Source organism: Siniperca chuatsi, linkage group LG7 (genome assembly GCF_020085105.1).
Source record: "Siniperca chuatsi isolate FFG_IHB_CAS linkage group LG7, ASM2008510v1, whole genome shotgun sequence".
NCBI classification, from domain to species: domain Eukaryota; kingdom Metazoa; phylum Chordata; class Actinopteri; order Centrarchiformes; family Sinipercidae; genus Siniperca; species Siniperca chuatsi.
The window spans coordinates 4,935,740-4,954,388 of record NC_058048.1 but is presented as its reverse complement, the minus strand read 5'-3'; the positions used below and the strand labels follow the sequence as shown (position 1 = coordinate 4,954,388).

The window sequence follows — 18,649 nt, the reverse complement described above, 5'->3', positions numbered from 1 at the left end:
CTGGTGGTAGCTCATGGTTCACTCCAGTGGTCTCTCTCTTCAGAGACACCCCCCTCTCCCCGTCCAGGCCTGTCTCTCTCTCTCATTGCACAGCTCTGACTCAGGATCTCCACCTTCTTTTCTTCCTCCTGCTCCTCCTCTCTGCCGTGTCTCCCAGCCCGCGCTCCCTGACAGCCCGGACTCTGTCTGCGGGCTGAGAGGCGACTGTGAGCCAGCTGTTTCTTCCAGGAGCCCCGGCGGGGTGAGAGAGCGTCGTTACAGCGTGAAAAGCCTGGAAGCAGACAGTGAACAAAGATTACAATGACTGTAAACTCCCGAACTAGTTTGAATGAACTGGGATATACCAACGCATCAGTGGATGAACCCGTGTTTTAACAAGCAGACAGCTCCCTTTGTGAACATTCAGATATCTGCAGAATATATTAGTCTATGGGGTTTTAGGATTATCATAACAAAAGCGCGTCGGAACAAAACCCCATAAACGCTCCTGTTCCACAATAATTCGCAGCAAAGAAAACACGTGGTTTTATTTAAAGGAGCAGAGGCGATGAAAACAACGGAGGGAGAGAGGAGTTTCATTCACTGGAGTTAAAGTAAGTCGGTTTGTCTTTACTGTGTACTAGTTAGAGGGTTTTCGGTGGTTTAAACTCGGCGGTTGTGCTGGTGTTTGCTTTCAGCACTTGCTGGGCTTGTAATTTGCGGTAGCCGGTGGACGGATGGTGTCATTACGGACTGCGCAGAGACAAGTAACAGAGTAACGTTAACTTTGAAGTGAAACCAAGTGATTCTTGTGTGCTAGATTATGTAATTATAACTAGCATGTTGTCAGCACTAGTTGCTAATGTGGAAAATACATAGTTTTGCATTGCTTTTCGTTGTCCTGAATGAGTTTTTTTCAAGTCAAAACGCACACGTGCCAAACTCCGCTTAAAAATCTGACTAATGTAACATTGTACTGTAATATGGTAAACTACTTGTAATAGAACATTACTTTCAGCTTTCTATGAATTAATAGGAAGCTCTATTTAATTTGACATACATATACCAAACATTACTTAATCAAACATTTTAAAAATTCTACTTTTATTGTTGCCTGTTATTGACAGTTTGGTCGTCCACTTAAGTTTACCCTGGTGGGCGATTGCTAGCTTTGTTAGCAAATTACAAAAGTTCAGATTTTATTTACACAAAGAACTGCTTCGGATTATTTTTTATGCCGAATTTTTCGAAATATCCTTCTGACATTATTGAGTTGTTGAAGTCACACTAGACAATACTATTTTGCCTAAATACAAGGAAATTCTAAACTGACAAATCTTTGAACGGAGTTTGGTCTGTCACTCCACACATGCAACATGAGCACCTGCTCTAACGTTGCTGTCTCCAGCCACTCAGTCCCCAGTACTTCCCCCTGCCTCCATGTGAGTTCTGTTTATAGGCTGCAAACATACACAAGTCTGCCAGTTCTGCAGATACCCCCCATCCAGCCTGGCATGACTAGACCTCACTGTATCTGTCTACTGTTACACTGCTATTCCTGGTTGCCAATGTGACCTAACCAGGGCTGCTATCTGGAATAGAATAGAGCTTTCCTTTAATGCATTCTGCTTATTCAGAGGCCTCTGGGTCCATGAGTTCTGATCATGTTTCAGTTCAAACCCAGGACCTTCTTGCTGAACCACTGTGCCGTACACACTGCTCTAGAAGTGTGGTCATTCTCTCTCCACTGCTGCACCTCCTCAACATCTGTCATCTCTGACACATTGTGTTGACCCCATTGTAAAGAAAGGATGTGAGGAGTCAGAGAGAAGCCCCTCTGCAAACAGTCTTCAGGCTGCTGCGAATGTGATGTGGGCTCCCAACGGGCCCAGAGCACAGGTCAGACGTGTGAGGGACGATGGGGGCATCTCGGCACAGACAGAGAGGAAAGGAGCTGGTAGCAGCTGGTGTGAATACGCCGGGTCAGTGTGTGTTTGTTCCTGCATGTTGTTGTTGACACAGTCTTTGACCGTACATCCTCTGACTACACCGAGGTCAAGGCAATGTGTCCAAATAAGATGGCGGTTAAATACTACAAATATACCAGTGCCTTGAGTAGACCAGTGTTCACACAGGGTTGTGCAGGCCTTAACACTGAATTCCAAACTGCTTACCATATCTGATTTTTCTAGCTTGTGTGGAGTACCAGTAACAAAAGACAACACACCTTCTCATGTACTGTATCTACCCCTACTTCTCTCAACCCACTTTAATTAAAGTACATGTCCTTGAGTTTTACTGAAATCATTTCCCCCCAAGAAATACCAATTTATTTGACTGGTTTTTAACATTGTGTCTTATCTTCTGACAGCCAAAATTAGGGCAGTTGTTATAGATAAGATTAATTTATGGTAAAGGCAATGCTGACTTATTCAGACTAGGGATGCACCAATTTCTCTCCAGATACCAATCCCAATACCTCAACTCAGAGTATCTGCTGACAGTGTACCGATCCAATATCAATGCTCTTTTTCCAAGATTTAAAATCTGTATACCTCACTGCATGGGAATCACTGGGAAGAAAGACTGTAACTGATAGTGGAAACGCTGGATTTTTTTTATTACATTGACAAAGAGTACATTGAAGAAAAGTATTTAATATGGATCGGTCACGTATGGCCGAAACTCGATCTGCTTAGGTAGATCAGTATCAGCACCCATACCTATCCAGCATATTGGATCAGTGCATCCCTAATTCAGATTTCAGCATATAATGTGTGACTCACTGTGTGATTTTGTTCCACATATCCAATATGTTTGTCACACTAGGGCTGCACAATTATGGCTAAAGATAACAGAGTTTTATGCTCAATGTTAGAATTTACGTAATTGTAATTATTCACCCGACTTAAGCAATAAAATCCTCGTATCGCGCTTTCATTTTCACATTGTACTTAAAAAAGCAAAAATAAAACGTGCTTCTACAGTAAGTTTACAGTTTAAACTAAATATATAGCTTTTTTAAATGTATTTTGGGGGCTCTACCTCTCAGCCACAGTCGCCCCAAAACCAAATTTGATTGGAGAGTACAGAGTATACCTGTGAAAAAGGAGAGCTTTGACTTTAAGTACCAGAGCAGGCCTAAAAGTAAAGCATTAAGATCACACCTGATCAAGGTTAATTAAGTAAGGAAGCCATGATTATTATATTAACTGTGCAGCTTGGTTACACTTGTCAATTCAAAGTGATTTTTATTTATTTTTTTAAACCTGCTCAAAGCCAGTAAGTGACAGGTTTGGATGTATGATTTTGCTCAATTTGCTACATCCTGAGATGTGAATTGTCACACAATATGCATGCAAGCAGTGCACATTACGGGAGAGTGGGAGAAAAGTAGCACACCTTAATGCACAGATGCATCCAGCAACAAGAACAGACTTGGAAATGAACTGATCGGTGTCGCATATAAAGGAAAGAAAATACAAATTAGGCCACTTGGAGCAACAACCCACCTCTAAACCATGTGTAGATCACACAGTTGGGTTTAATATTGATTGATCCTCAGGCCTACAGCCATCTGCCTCTGGGGGCATGTTTAACAGCAGGGGATTGGCTTTAGTTGTTCTGACAAAGGGGGGGACGGGGACGGGGACATCTGTTCGGACAAGCGGTAACCAGCCTCCGACACAATACTGTGATGAGCGTCAGCTAGAGACAGTAGCTGGCAGCCTGGACTCATCAGGAGGAGTACTACTCAGACTGTGAAAATAGCTGTATGATGCCTTCTGTGGCTCTGGGAGGACTTTATTAAACGATCAATTGCATTATGGGAAATGTAGGATTCAGGGGTTTTGGAACTCTTGACCCATACTAGGGGCTAAAAGTCAGGATATCTCAGCTTCTGCTGCTTCGATTTTCACAGTTCTTTTTTTAATCTGTCACTTGTGAGTCCCCCAACTTTATGCAAGTACAATACTAAATTGCTGGAGTACCGCTTCAACTGTTATGAGTCTGGAAATCTGATTTTGATGAATAAGACTTTTTCTCTTTAGGTTGGTTCACGTTGCATAAAGCTTTGAACCCTTTAATCACAAATTTCATTTGTCACGTTTTTAAACACGTGTCACATTCTCCACTTTCTGGGATCATAAATGTGAGCTTCCTAGCTGAAAATACCATTGAACTTTCTCAGCTTTTATGTGGTAAACGTTACTTGGGGCCTCGGGGTTCGGTTATAGACGGTTGTTTGGTTTTGTAAATTCATTGACAAAAAAATCACTGCCAAAGAATATATATTCAAGTATCAGGAAACCACCCCAACAAGATGCAAAATGCATATTTTTATTCTTTATGTAATTTTATGATCCCAGTTTGTAAAATGCCATGGCAGGACACAACCTGTACTGGATTTCTGTATGTGACCCACATTCGAACTGAATTGCTGCACAACATAAACTCAAAAGCATGTGTGTGAAGCAGCTGCCCAGGAGCAACCGCTGTCTCCAGATATCTTCCATCGTGGCATCCCGCTGGCGTCAGACTGGTTTGAACATGTGATCACTTCTTCCAAGTAATTTCTTCCAACCTTTTATTTGTTCAGACGGTTATTCCCACACGATGGGTTAGACTTCTCCTCCTTCTTCTCCTCCTTCTCCCTTGTGTACTCCTTTCAAGCCAGTCCCACATCTTCCTCTGGTATGTTCGTCTGTGTTTGATGGCCCCTGGCTCGGCGAAAGGCGGCCATTGATTAAGTGGTGGGTTTGACTCCCTGGCCTTTGCTGAGGCTGTAAACCATCAGCTTTCCATAGCAACCGTCAGCCATAGTTTTGGGCATCCCTTTGTCTGCAGCTCCACCGCGCTTTAGTGACGTCCCATGCTGGTGGTTTAGTGGCATCGCCTTTGTTTGTTGCGCACATCGCTAAAATCACAAAATGACCAAAGTTTTTCCTCATAGTTGTAGTAGTAACTAATAGTGAATTAAAAGTTGCAGTTACTACAGAGACTTGGCGAGGAGAATGCATTTTGGCTGACGGGAAGAGGGGAGTGTAGCGAAGCTTCATAAATATATAGCTTCAGGGTATTATGGAGGTTTTCTGCTATTTGAATCAAAGTCAGGACTTAGGAAGGCAGATCTCCTCAGCTGCTGCTGATACTATCTGTAGTGCTCTCATCATGGTATCAAGTGGAAAACTTTATACTACCAAACTGCACCATTTAGATTTTCTCTAAGCTTGTGTAGAAGAGCAGACTGTACTGTATGCTGTAAATAACTTTGGACATGTATTATACGCTTTTTAGATGTATTAAGGCTCTGCTTGGTGTGGGATTTAAAGCCACTTTAAAGCCAGACTATGTTTTAGCATGTCACAGATAAACATTGGTTTTACTGTATCTCAAAAGTAAAACAAGTAAAGTTTGTTGTTGCCCGTGTGTGGTGTGTCACAATACTATTTTTGCCACTTGTGGCCATAGTTTAAAGACCCCTAAGATGTAGCCTTAAAAACAGACCGAATTGTCATTTTATTTTCGCTTGTGTTTATGTTAGCAGATTTCTGTTTTGGAAGTGGGGGTTATTTTGCACTGACCGATCAGTAGTGACGAACATATTTGCCCAGTCGAGGACATTGTCAGTTGAAGCAGAGGTAGTTAGCAGTAGCCGTTGCTAGCAGCAGTTAAGTTTGTCCATCGAAGAAATTTGTGCCGATTTATTTATTATTTCTGTAAGCCGACTTACAACAACCTGTACTGTACAGTATAACTGCTAATCTCATCCACGTTTGTTGCCTTTTTCATGTCCATACAGTATTTCTGTCCGTTTTTTTCCGGCTCTGGCACAGGAGATAATGTCCCCATTCTTAATGCCACCTACAAAGCTCTGATTGGCTCAGTTGTTTTCCAGCCAGAGAAAACAGCCGCTAATCAGCGCAAGACCAGACCTGTTTAAGTCACTGAACAAAACAGAGATGTGGTCTGGAACCAGGTTACCTCAGAAGATCTCTGCTGGCAGCTTTCCACTTTTTAAGAGATGGAAATAACAAATAGCAAGTTAGTGCACTACTTCCTACAACCAAACTGATTCAAACGATAGCCCTTTGCTGTCCAGAGCCCTCAGAATCTGGTAGATTTTTTCCTGGAAAAACTTCTCGGGTAAACAGAAATTTTGATGCAGTTCATGATTGTGGTTAGGAGGTAGAGCGGGTTTTCCACTGATCACAGGGTTGGCGGTTCGATCCCCACCTCCTCCTTTCCACATATCGAAGTGTCCTTGGGCAAGACACTGAACCCCAAATTACTCCCAATGGTTGGCCAGCACCCTGCATGGTAGCTTGCTGCCATTGGTGTGAGTGTGTGAGTGTGTGAGTGTGTGAGTGTGTGAGTGTGTGTGTGTGTGTGTGTGTGTGTGTGTGAATGGGTGAATGCACAGCAAAAACCTTGTGAAGCACACTGTATAAAAGCGCTATGTAAATGTAGCCATTTACCATGTATTTGTAGCCATTTAAAAGAGTGCTACCAACAGAAACTTCATCAGAGAAAAATCCACCAAAAAGACTTCACAGTACTGCATACAGTGCTTGGATACCAATATTCTTCCTATTTCTTTCCTGTCTCTGCATGCTCTTTTTGCTCTGGTGTCTGGATGACACCATTTCAGCTCATGAAATATGTTTTCGCAGCTTCTGACAGGCAGGATGGTGCACAGGGAATAACATGTGACAGCAGTCATGAGCTGGATTGGAAGCCATAGCTGTGATGTAGCGCTCCACAGAGCCACTGTTACTAGCATGTAATTATATAACAGTATTTCTTTGTCATATCATAAGTGTAAGCAACACTTTAACAAACTCTCCTGACTGTGCATGAACCCATTCTGGTAATATGTGAAGCGTTCTCGCTCTGACCACCTCTGGTTCCTCTGATCTAATCTTCTGGGAAATGTACTTGAGGCTAAGCCGACACATTGGAAAGATTTAATGTGCTCATACCAGAGTGAAGGAAAGAACCATAGAGATGTTATTAGAGAAATGATGGAATATTTGGTCCACAGACACATTTCAGATAGGTTGAACAGACCAGGGCTGCTAACCAGTTCTCCTTTTAATGCCACAATACCCTTGGGGCGTGATTTGGCATCATTAACACTGATTGGCCTGAGTGGTCCCAAAGGAATACACACATGGTTTACAATGATCATTCTTGTCAGCTCTGGTATTAACTAAATAGTTTTAATAAATGTTCCCTGATTTCAGGTCCCATCTCTTTCTTTTTATATAGACTGCTGTGACGCAGGATTAGAAACATTTCCTTTATGTAGTTTAAAGAAAAAGTGCTTATTTATTGAATTAATTTCAAGACTTAAATCTCACATGCAGAAGAGTCACTAGACCCTGTTTGGCTGACAGAGACAGCTTCTTTAATTAAAATAAGTTAACCTGCTTTCCAGTTTAAATGCTCCAAACTGAATTGATTGGATGGATTTTCAGTAATTCTTAAATGAGGGGAGCCAATCAAGAGGTTTGAATTATTTCTACACTGGTGTCAATACCATACCCAAATGTCAGTAATGATACCACAGTGATACTTTCTAAAATGACCTTACTTTGGTAAGTTAGAGCACATATTTCTTGTTTTTTACAAGGCTGAACTTCTCTAGTGCATCAATGAATAATAACACTGCAGGAACTTTGCCTGAATAAAATGTAATTATTATCGAAAATAATACTGTTTAAGTATAGAATTAACAAAATTCTTATCTAAATGAGATGATTTCTGATAGGCCCTTCTGAATAAAGAGAAAAAAGTAAAGAAGGTTCCATAATTCAGCCCTTGAAGTGATGCGTTTCTTGGAGATATTAGTATTAGTCAATTAATTGATTGGTCGATTGACGACTAACTAAACCCAAAGACAATTGTTTTAGTATCACAGAAGTTAGAGAAAAGCCACAAATCCTCACATTTGAGAAGCTGGAATCTATATCAATCTTTGTTTGCATTACAGTATCTGCTCCATAATCCACTTAGGTGCTCCTGCAGTTTTATTAAGAGAATGGGGTTATAGTGTCCTTGTGGGAAGGTATGATATTTGTGTCCTCACTCCTAAAGACGTGCCATATAGAATGCGCTATGCAGATAAAACGGTTAATAATGTGACAAAATGACTGATAGCCCACACATTCTTTAATTTAGCAATGTTAAAGCATGTCCCTGGTTTATGGTTGGTTGTTTCTTGGTTAAAGTGGGCCCACTCTGGAGCACAGTGCGAGGCTGAAAGATGCTGTTCTTGCAGTAATACTCAGAGTGCACTCACTGTGATGAAGGCAGTGATTAGACCAATCGTTCCTGGAGTGTTAAGGGAGAAATTGTTCTCTCTCACACCGGTCAGGGAATCAATCTAACTGATTAACTGGGGGGATTTCACAGTGCACACACATACACACACACACATGCACACACACACGCCTCCATTCACCCTCCTCTCTATGAAGCCTTGCTCTCTTACCAGCATTGCCTGTCCTTTCCTGTATGACTTCATTGTAATTATGAAAATGGCAATGTGTCATATTTTCCTGTTGGAAAGTGTTTGAAGCACAGCCGTTGATTAACCAGATCTCAGTTTCTACCGCAGCTGGTTTCGCTGACCTCAGCCTTAGAGAAAACTAATCCTGAACATCCGGTTCCTAGAAGAATCCTGACATGCTTATCCCAGGTCAGAGGGTTCTTATGAAGGAGGGCAGAAAGAGAAGAAGAAGAGATACTGGTGTGTTTTAAATAACTAAAGCCAACATGGTCATGCCATATGTAGAGCTGATATTTTACTGCTGCACATGAAACCAAGCAGTAACAGCACTGAATCAAATCACGGCTAATGAACTGTTGGTGATTGATTGATAAAAATTAATGAGGTTTGTTTTTGTAAGTTGGAATAAGATCCAATTCATTACTGTAGTGCTGCTTTTACAGTCCATCCCTGAAGTAATATTGGGGATATACGTTTTTTTAAAGTGAAGAATATGTAAGATATTTACAGTCACAACTTTCATATCACAATACAAGAATTCTGTAACAAAGTCATTTGTATGCCTATTCCTTTACACAGTGGAAGCCTTTAAATATGTGCAGTACAGCCATTGTTTCCTGATGAAGCACAATAAGGCTGTGTACTAATAAAAGACAGGAATTTAACACAAATTAAGTTGAGCCGTGCCATTTGTTACTCTCTGGAGTGGTATTTAAAGTCCCAGTAAAATTGTATTTTTAGAGCATTTGCCTCCTTAAGTTAAAGGGACACTCCACCAATTTTACACATCAAGTTCAGTTTACTTTTCATGAGGAATACTATTCAGCTTGTGAAAACAGTTGTATAATGTCGTCTGTGGATCTGGAGGGAGCTTTCCAAAGTCTGAGAAGATACCCCTGGTGATGTCATCAGGGGTATCTATAATATTTTAACAGAAACCTTGCATTACAAACTGTAGATGTGGTGTTTGAAAGACAATTAGTAGACAGTTTAATTAACAAATCAACTATTGAGTTGCATCATGGGAAATGTAGGATCCTGTGTTTTTGGAGCTTAACCCATTCTAGTGACTAGAATCAGGATAAGTCAGGATATTTCGACCTCTGCTGCTTCTATATCGACAATTGTTTCTTAATCTGTCTCTTGTGACTCCCCAAACTTTATGAAAGTGCATTGCTAAATTGCTGGAGTACCCCTTTAAGTACTGTATATAATAGGATGGGAGAGAAATGTAGTTTGAATTAACGGGCAGGATTACTCAAAAATCTGTCTGTATTTATGTCTCCTAGTGCACCATGTGGTACCCACCAGATAGAAAACAGATTGTCTGCTTTCCAAACAGTAAAAGTAATGGGACTTTGATGTAAAACTAATTTTGTAGATTCTTTTAAATTTATTGAGAAATAGTTGTACACATACAATGGGAAAGTAGCTAATAAAGTGACAAAAATGAACGTTTCATTTCATTGGGACTTTAAAACAACTTGATGGATGTCTAGAATAATGCTGTCAAGATGTGTGCTGTTGTGTAAGAGCTGAGGGTTTCATTAGACTGTCAACAGAGGCAACAACACCAGGACGCACAGATACTGTAGCATTAAGACATGATATATGCTAAATGTGTTTCAGCAATGATTTGTGGTAGGTAACGTTAAATGACTTGCCCTCTCTGGCTGTTAGCTTCGCAGCAGCAACTGTAGCAACAGTCTGCTAACCCACAACCTAGCTAACGTTAGTTACATTACTTGCTGTGTCGTTGTTCACTCTGTGTCATGGTGTTTGTTGTGGTATTGGATTTCTCCTCATACCCCACCTTTAACTGGCACTTTAACTTGGCTGGTCTCGCCTCCTGGTCACATGCATTGAGCTGGTTTGTGACACTTCTTAGTGCCCCACTATGATCACAACTTTTAAACGTTACGTACCTGCTGTGGTTGGAAATGCACTTAATGAGAGCCGAGCTGTGGGCTGAAAAACCAAAATGATGATCCAAACTAGACCTTAGCATAAAATGTTAGCATAAAAACTGGAAACAAGGGACACAGCTAGCCTGGCTCTGTAACAAAATCCTCCTACCAGCGCCTCTAAAGCTCACTAACACATTATCTTGTTTAATTCATACAAAAACCAAAGTGCAAAAACGACATTATGGTTTTATGGGTGTTGTGATATGCTAAGCTAACCAGCTCCTGGCTGTAGCTTCATATTTAACAGATAAATGTGAGAGGGGTATCGATCTTCTCATATAACTCTCAGCAAGAAAGTGAATAAGCGTATTTTAAAAGATATTGAAAGAACTTCAAAATCAACTGCATTAGTTTAACATGCCTACATAGACGGACAAATCTTCATGAGAAAACGAAGTGTATAATATATAATCAAGATATGCTGTTGTTGTGACGTTAGCTATAGTAGCAGCAGAGTTGTGAGTATCGCTGTCTGGAGCTGCTGTGCTGGCTCTGGGAAACGTCTCGTCCTCTCTGGCTGTTAGCTTCGCAGCAGCTACTGTAGCAACAGTCTGCTAACCCACAACCTAGCTAAGCTAATCCACAACCTAGCTAACATTAGTTACATGCTGGTCGTTGTTCGCTCTCTATCATGGTATTGGATTTCTCCAGAATTGCATACCCCACCTTTAATTCGGTGTGTATCTGATCCACCAACCAGTACATATTTTAGTGAGAAACCTTAAATTTCATTCCCACAGTCTTCTCCCACTAAAATAGCACAGCTAAACAACAGAGGCTGCTCAATTTCCCTGGGACCCACTCAAATGACCAGCATGCCTCAAAACAGCCGTCCCTATTAATTTTTATTTTGTTCTTCAATACAATATTAGCCCAACTACAGACATTTTTTACTAGTTTGTTGCTAGCTTTTCACTGTAGTTTTAACTATTTTACTTGTGCCTGGCAAAAAGTGAATAAATAAATAAACTCCACTCACTCCCTGCTTGTACATCCTGGACTTGACTTCCTGTCCTCACCTCTTGCTGTTGCTGTCTCTTGTGTGTGTAGATCATTGACTATATATAATATTATATGTATATATTATATATAGTCAATGATCTACACACAGTATACAGTCAGTGGTGTAGATCAATGGATGAGCAGAGGCAGTTGTTGACACGCTGCAGCGCGGCGCTTCCTATTGGTGCTAGGGGCGCTGTGGCGGCAGTGTGTTTTCCACTTTAGAATTATCACCTGACTCTGCAGTTCCATGGAGCGTTTTAGCATCTTTCGGCTCATTGTTTTGGTTTTCTGGCCTGCAACTTTACTGTTTTGGTTCAATCTCACGGCTCTCATTAACCTTGTTTCCAGCTGTAGCAGGCAGCTGTCTTCAGTGAAAAAGCTCTGCTAAACCCACTGTGCACTACAATGCCCAGCAGCAAACAGCAGACAGACAAAGTTAGCTGCTAACTGGTGAACATAATGGAGCATTTAGCAGCCAAAGAGGCAGATATTTTCCTCAGCAGTTGGTGGAGACCAAAAACAAAGCTAAAAGGAGAGTGTATATTGTACTTACATCAGGTCACCAAAAACACTAATGCTAATGTTTCTCATGTCTGCTGGATGTGTAAATAAGCAATTGTTTACTAACATGTTAGCCATATCAACTTTATATGAAGATATGTCAATGTTGTGTTTTCAGCTTGTTCGGAAAATCAATTAATGCTGCTTTAACTAAAGTTGCAGAAAGACAAAAAAACCCAAGATCCATGTCTTCATTTTTCATCATACTGAAGGGAGGCAGAAACAAAACCAATGCATACAATATGTCTTTGTCCCCAAAGAGACCAAAACTGTCAGTGTCAGCAGTAAAAAGTTGAATAGAAACAACTTAAACATGCAGATCTTATTCTGCAGAAACCCTTTCAGTCGTATTCTATCGAAATCAGACCCAGAGCGTATGGTTCAACATTTGTCCTTCGTTTACCCCAAGGTAGCTTGTTTGCATTCCCTCATCGAAACCAGGGTTTACAGCTAGCTGCAAGTTTTGAAACTCAATTTCCAAATGTCAAAGGGACCACCATCCCTGCTGTGGGGAAAGTTGATCACCAGAGAGCTCAACCTCCATCACCCCTGGGTTCACCTTCCCTGTCACCTCCGCTTATTGGCTCCTATGATGACTGATCACCGTAGAGAACGTGACCTTTGAAGACGAGGCCTCACAAGTTAAAACCAGAGTTCGCCCAGGCCACCTAGGGAGACGTGATCTTGATAGGGTATAGGGAAAGAATGTATGCTGGTGTTTTGCTTGTACAGTATTATACGTCATCGCCATAACTCACTGCTAACTAGGTGGTGTCTGGACAGCTATGGGTAGATTAACTGACAAGTCCTGTTATGTAGTTGTCAGGAAGATGAATAAATGTATTGAGCAACATTCGGACATGCCAGAAAAATAAACTCATCCCAAACATTTTTCACTTAAAGCCCCTCCAGTCTAAATAAAGGACTTAGTGGTTTGGGGTGTGGTTAATTTCTCTGTGTGGTTAGGGTTCAGCATCTCTCTGGTCTCATTAACCGCCCCGCCCAGCGGCCTGTCTGATGTGAGAACGGCATGTCTGCAGCAGATCTGTTCAGTGCTGGAGATAAGGTGGGAAAACCCTCATTGTTTGGGTGGAGACTAGTGTTTGAGACCAGAAACAGACGCTGTTTCCATAAACTGACAGTTAAGATAAGCTATTGACAAGCGCCTGTCCTGCCTGCTCCTTTCTGGAAGATTTTATTTAGTGATCTTAAATGTTGTTCAAGCTGGAAATGTCCCAGCAGACCTCTCTTCATACATCGGTCATATCCAGTTTATTGACTTTACAGCAAGTCCGTCCAATAAATTACCTTTCATTCCTGTAATTGCAAAATGAAGCACTGCAGTTTCTCTGTGTCAACACTGTGTGGGTGCTCTATAATGAAAAACTACATGATTTATGATCCTAACCCTCCCCACCTCCTCCCCATTGAACATGATACATGGCCCGTTTAGAGCATCTCCATATCCTGAACAGTTTCAGGGACCTGGATAAACTCCATGTCTCACAGGACCATAAATCTACACTGAGTTTGTCCAGATCTATTGTCTGACACTCCCTGAAGTGTGTCTCCTTGCTGCGGGAGGATCCATCATGATAAGTAGCTGCGTGATTTTGTAGTCGCTGAACTGATGAGTGCTAATTGGCATCAAGAGACTGCCAGTAATGGACTTTAACAACAACGTTTCATTGAAAGCTTAAACCAGATGGATTGATTAGGAAAACAGCGTGTGTTCAGCTGCAGCCCATGTAATGATGCTAATGACATTGGCTTTGCTTTGTGATTCAATCATAAACTAGTTTTTTATTGAAAAAAGTATTTTAAAGTCAGTTTCCCTGTATTTACTGCCTGTTTTCCTTGAAAATCTCACGATGTGTGAGTTATTGTAAAGTATCAGTTAAAGGGCAAATATTCAAGAATGCTGAATGTTGAGATAGATTTTAGGATTGGAGATCATAAAGAAAAGATGAATAGGAGAAACACTGGTTACATCCCAGTTGATTTGTTGAATACTTTTAATGTGAAGCAGAAGCGCTAGGAAGTTAGCAGTAAATGGAATCCTACTATGATTTTTCTGGCTGATCATTCTCTGAATCCACCTCTTTATCCTCATCTTTAACCACTTGTCGATATCTATTGATCTTTGGTAAGCCCATAGTTAGTGTGCACTAATGCATCTTGAATGCCTTGTGTCCAGTAAATATCCTGCTTTAGACAGATGTGGGTTTTGAGCAGTGCTGGCCTAGCTACTTGGAAAGTGTAGTGAGCTATGCTACCAGTTCCTCTACATTAAATGAAGCTTCACTACACTGAAGCTGCCGCCAGAGAAATGTGGCAAGCTAAACTACAGCAACGTGGCAAAAGTAGCTTACTACATACAAGCTTCTTCTTCTTTTATTATTTATATTTATTTTTTTTACATTGAGCCAACTTCATTCCAAGTCAGTGCTATCTCAGTGATCAATAAAACTGTCAATAAGCTGTGCTCTCTGCTCTCACTGCCCAAAACCAACCACGCTTAATTTATTCACTTCATACCAACAGAAAGGGAAAAGAATTGTAGCTAGTTAGTGGTTAGCTGTTGACAAGTCCTGGCTGGTGTTTGCAGACTGCACTGAATTGTGATGGTTAGCTTGGTTGGTGATGGTTGGATTGGTGCGCGATGTCACCGTCATACAGAAGCGCTTCTGTCGGCTCCACGTACACGTCTGTGTAGACGGTGGCGCCACCTACTGATCCTTAGCAGTTTTATTTCAGACCGAGCAGAAAGCTCTGCTGTGCTTGAGTTTCAGAAATGCTCAAGTTTACACGAAATGCTTGGGGAGCTGTAACGTTAGCTTGTGTGGACGCTACGGCGCTACTTGATCAATACAACAGCTAAGCTACTGAAAAGCTATTTGATTCAGAAAACAGCGACGCTACCTCCACGCTACTGAGAAATGTAGTTAAACTAGTAACGCCGCTACTTGTAGCGCCGCCACTGCCCAACACTGGTTTAGAGTCTGCAGACACCGATGACGGGACGGGTATTCAGCAGTGATGGGAATTACGGCTCTTTGAAGGGAGCCGGATCTTATGGCTGCGTTCCTTTCCGAGAGCCGGCTCTTTCAGCTCCCAAACGGCTCTTCATTTTGTACCGCTTCTGCTGGTCACTGTCTTAGTTGCATTCTTCTTTGTTGCAAGAAATATATGCAAGATTCTTCATCTGCAATACACTGAAATATTCATACAGTTATGATATGATCACACTGTGTTTCACAAGATTCTGTTGTCCAAAACTATTCCAAGCAAACTGTAAAGACAAAATAAGTTTGATGTTTTGGGGGCATTTTTTGATATTTGAAAGTATAGAGAAAAACATACTTGAACATTTTTACCACCTAAAAATGTAGTAAAATCTATTCTGCATTATTTTCTGTCAGAGGACAATGCAGTGCCACAGTGTATAATGGTACACACTTGTTTCTGAATGAGCATGTTTGTGTGTGTGTGTTCAATATGTGTGTGCTCTCTGTTTTGCTGACTCATTATGTGCTGATCCCTGGTGGCCTCTCTCCTGTCACTGACCGCACACACACACACACACACACACACACACACACACACACAGGGCCCATAGGCTGCTGAGGTGTAGGGTGTTGTAGTCTGCAGAGGACTCAGTCAGTGAGTGAGTGTCAGCTGCCAGCAGCAGTTTGTGCTGAGAGAACAGTGTAGAGGAGGAGAAATGTCTTCCCTCATCCATCAGCCTGCTGCAGCCTGTGCACCACTGGGGCCTGCATGTCCACACATACACTCAGCCACACCACACTGAACAATGCTGTCTGCGCTGGGTGGGATTTACTCCCAGATACTCAGTGTATGGAAGTTGTTAGTCCAGTCTCTACATAGCACATGAATGCACCTTACCAGAGCGTCACTCACCACAAATAAGTTCTCATCCTGCGGGAAACACTGCTAAATAATACATTGTATTTGGAAAATAAATGCGTGTGCTACCAGAACGAGTCTTTTGAAGTTGGTTAAATTTCAGCTTCATTTGGGTTTGGCAATTTTGATGTCTCCGCAGAACTCCTGAGGGTGATGATGCAAGCATATATTGTGTACAGTATGCTAAAACTAAAAAACTATGAAATTAACTGTAACTAGCTACTTGATTAATATAAATTTAAAAGGAATTGGTATGATGCTACAAAAGAGTGCAATGTATTATTCCAATTTTAATGGAAAGCCATGATTTTGTATGAGAAGACCGAGTCTACTGTCATGCTAGCAGCTCTGTGATGCTGTACTTAACGGTGCTTTGAGCTAAATGCTAACAATGTCAATGCTAATATTCTGATGTTTAGCAGGTATAATGTTTACAATGTTCACAATCTTGCTATAGGCATGCTAGCATGCTAACTTGCTCTTTTTCCTCCGTTTTACATAATTGCAACTTTAATACAAGACAAAACAAGACATTTTAAACCATTTCATTTGGGATTTGGAAATGTTGATGGGAGTTTCTCACTACTTTTTGACTTTTTATAGACTAAATGATTAACTGATTAATCAAAAAAATAATCAACACGCTAATCAATAATTAGAAGAATTGTTATTCGCAGCTCTAGTTCAAGTGAAGTTTTTGTTTTGTTGATGGAATGCATAACAGTAAGACAAACTGTAGTTCATTTATGACTAATAACTATGAAATTAACTAGAACTAGCTACTTAACTAATATGAAAGTAAATGAAAGTGGTATGATACAACAGAAAAGTAGGAAATATTCCAAGTTTAATGGACAACCATGATTTTGTATCAGAAAAGAAGACTAAAAGTCTGCAGCCATGCTTGCAGCTGTACTTAGCGGTGCTTCGAGCTAAATGCTAACAGCAGCATGCTAACATGCTCACATTGACAGTGTTAACATGCTGATATTTAGCAGTATGATGTTTACCATGTTCACAATGGTAGTTTAAGCTTGTTAGCATGCTAACATTAGCTAATTAGAAGCTGAGACTGATGGGACATTCTGTCTGCATGCGTATGTGAAATACTATCAAATGTTTTAAAGTTAAGGCATTTCCATTGACAGCCGCTGGAATATTAATCAATAATACAATAAATATACAATCATTCAACATCTTTATTTGAGCCTAATAACATGCCCATATTGGCACAATACATCATTAACCCACAGTTCTTACAGGTGCAGTTATTAACCTTAGTCGTCATTGTTTTCCCAAACCCTCCGACACGTTCATTGTTTGACAGAACTGCTGAGTAAAAATGACGCAGTGTGCCACAGAGCTGTCACTGAACCCTTCCACATCTCAGAGTGAGAGATGAGTTTGTCATGACTGTCAGATACACACCGCTTCAAGCTACGTTCTTTTAACCAGCGCTCTCATTGGAAGTGACTGAATTGATCTTCACCGGGGAGATCATGTTAGTGCAAGTCAGACGTAGGACTGTGTGCTGTGAGTCAGGGAGGTGGAGGTAGGGGAGCGCTGCTGGCAGAATCCAGAGGAAACAGGAGCTAGGTGAGGGAGTCGGATGACTGCCGAAGTGGAGAGCATGAAGACACGGTGGCTGAGCTGACGTGGCTCTGCAGACCGCAGTATTAACATCCTGATGACTGCTTTCAAATATCCTATTCAGCATCTTTTTGTTTTTCCCTTTCATGACCAGACTGATGGTGGACTCATTTTCCTGCTGATGAGACTTCCAAATATCGACAAAAACAATTTCAACTGTGGAAAATACCAACCAAAATTATGTTGAGTATGGTGTCGTAACCACTGAAGGAAACGCTGATGGAAATTTTTAAAACTGGCCACTCCGCATACAGAAACTAATGGTGAAAAAGAAATACTAATGCAAATAAGCAAAGTGCTGCATTTGGACGGCTCATGTAGGCATGTGGCATTTATTGTACCAATATAAAGTATCAATTTAACTGGTTTTTCGCACCACCACTGTGCTAGTCAGCAATTCTTCAAAGGGGCCCCAAGGCATTTGCCGTTTTGTTAAAGGGACATCTTCCAAGATCTTGCTGCCTCTCAACTTCTGAGGCTTGCCAACAACTACTCCTTCGAAAGTAGATGTTGTCGAAATGAAAGAAAGTAGGATTCTATAACTGCATGGCTTGCTGCAAAGTTATTGAGAAACTAATTTTGGTGCATAGCTTAGGAGTAATGCGTTTATTTTTCAAGTTTGAAAAATGGAAGCAATGACAGCCCAGCAAGGTGGTGCGTTTGTCCAGTCGGGTGAGGGAAGGCTTCATGTTGATGTCTTGATGAAGAAGACAATTATCAATCATGTGTTGTCTTACTAGAAAACATCTACCTGCAGCTAGTTTATCCACGGCATTGCCAGACCACAATGAGCAAAGTGAAAACTGTACATTCTACTAGCAGTAGTGGCTTGCGTGAAGTTGTCAGAAGGCCTTGTTAAATCTGTTCACTATACCTCATTGGAACTGCTTCTACAGTTTTACAGTAGGTCAACACAATTTTAGAAATAATTAAGTAAAATAAAAATGTAATAAGATAAATAAATTCTGTTAATTGCGGAACAGCTACTGCACCACCATCGGAAGCGCTGTCACCTCACAGCAAGAAGGTCCAGGATTCAAATCCA

At 41.1% G+C, this 18,649-nt stretch overlaps 1 protein-coding gene across 33 annotated transcripts in view; it reads left to right on the top strand.

Moving 5' to 3' along the window:
- phldb1b (pleckstrin homology-like domain, family B, member 1b) overlaps window positions 1-18,649 on the top strand; it is a 116,766-nt gene that overhangs the window by 37,966 nt on the left and 60,151 nt on the right. Inside the window, exon 1 of one of the 33 annotated variants that reach the window (XM_044203971.1) lies at window positions 67-593. The exons of the other annotated variants lie outside the window; for them this stretch is intronic. The gene's annotated coding sequence lies outside the window, so the exon portion shown is untranslated. Of the gene's footprint in view, window positions 1-66; window positions 594-18,649 lie in introns of those variants that run through there. 33 annotated transcript variants of the gene reach the window in all.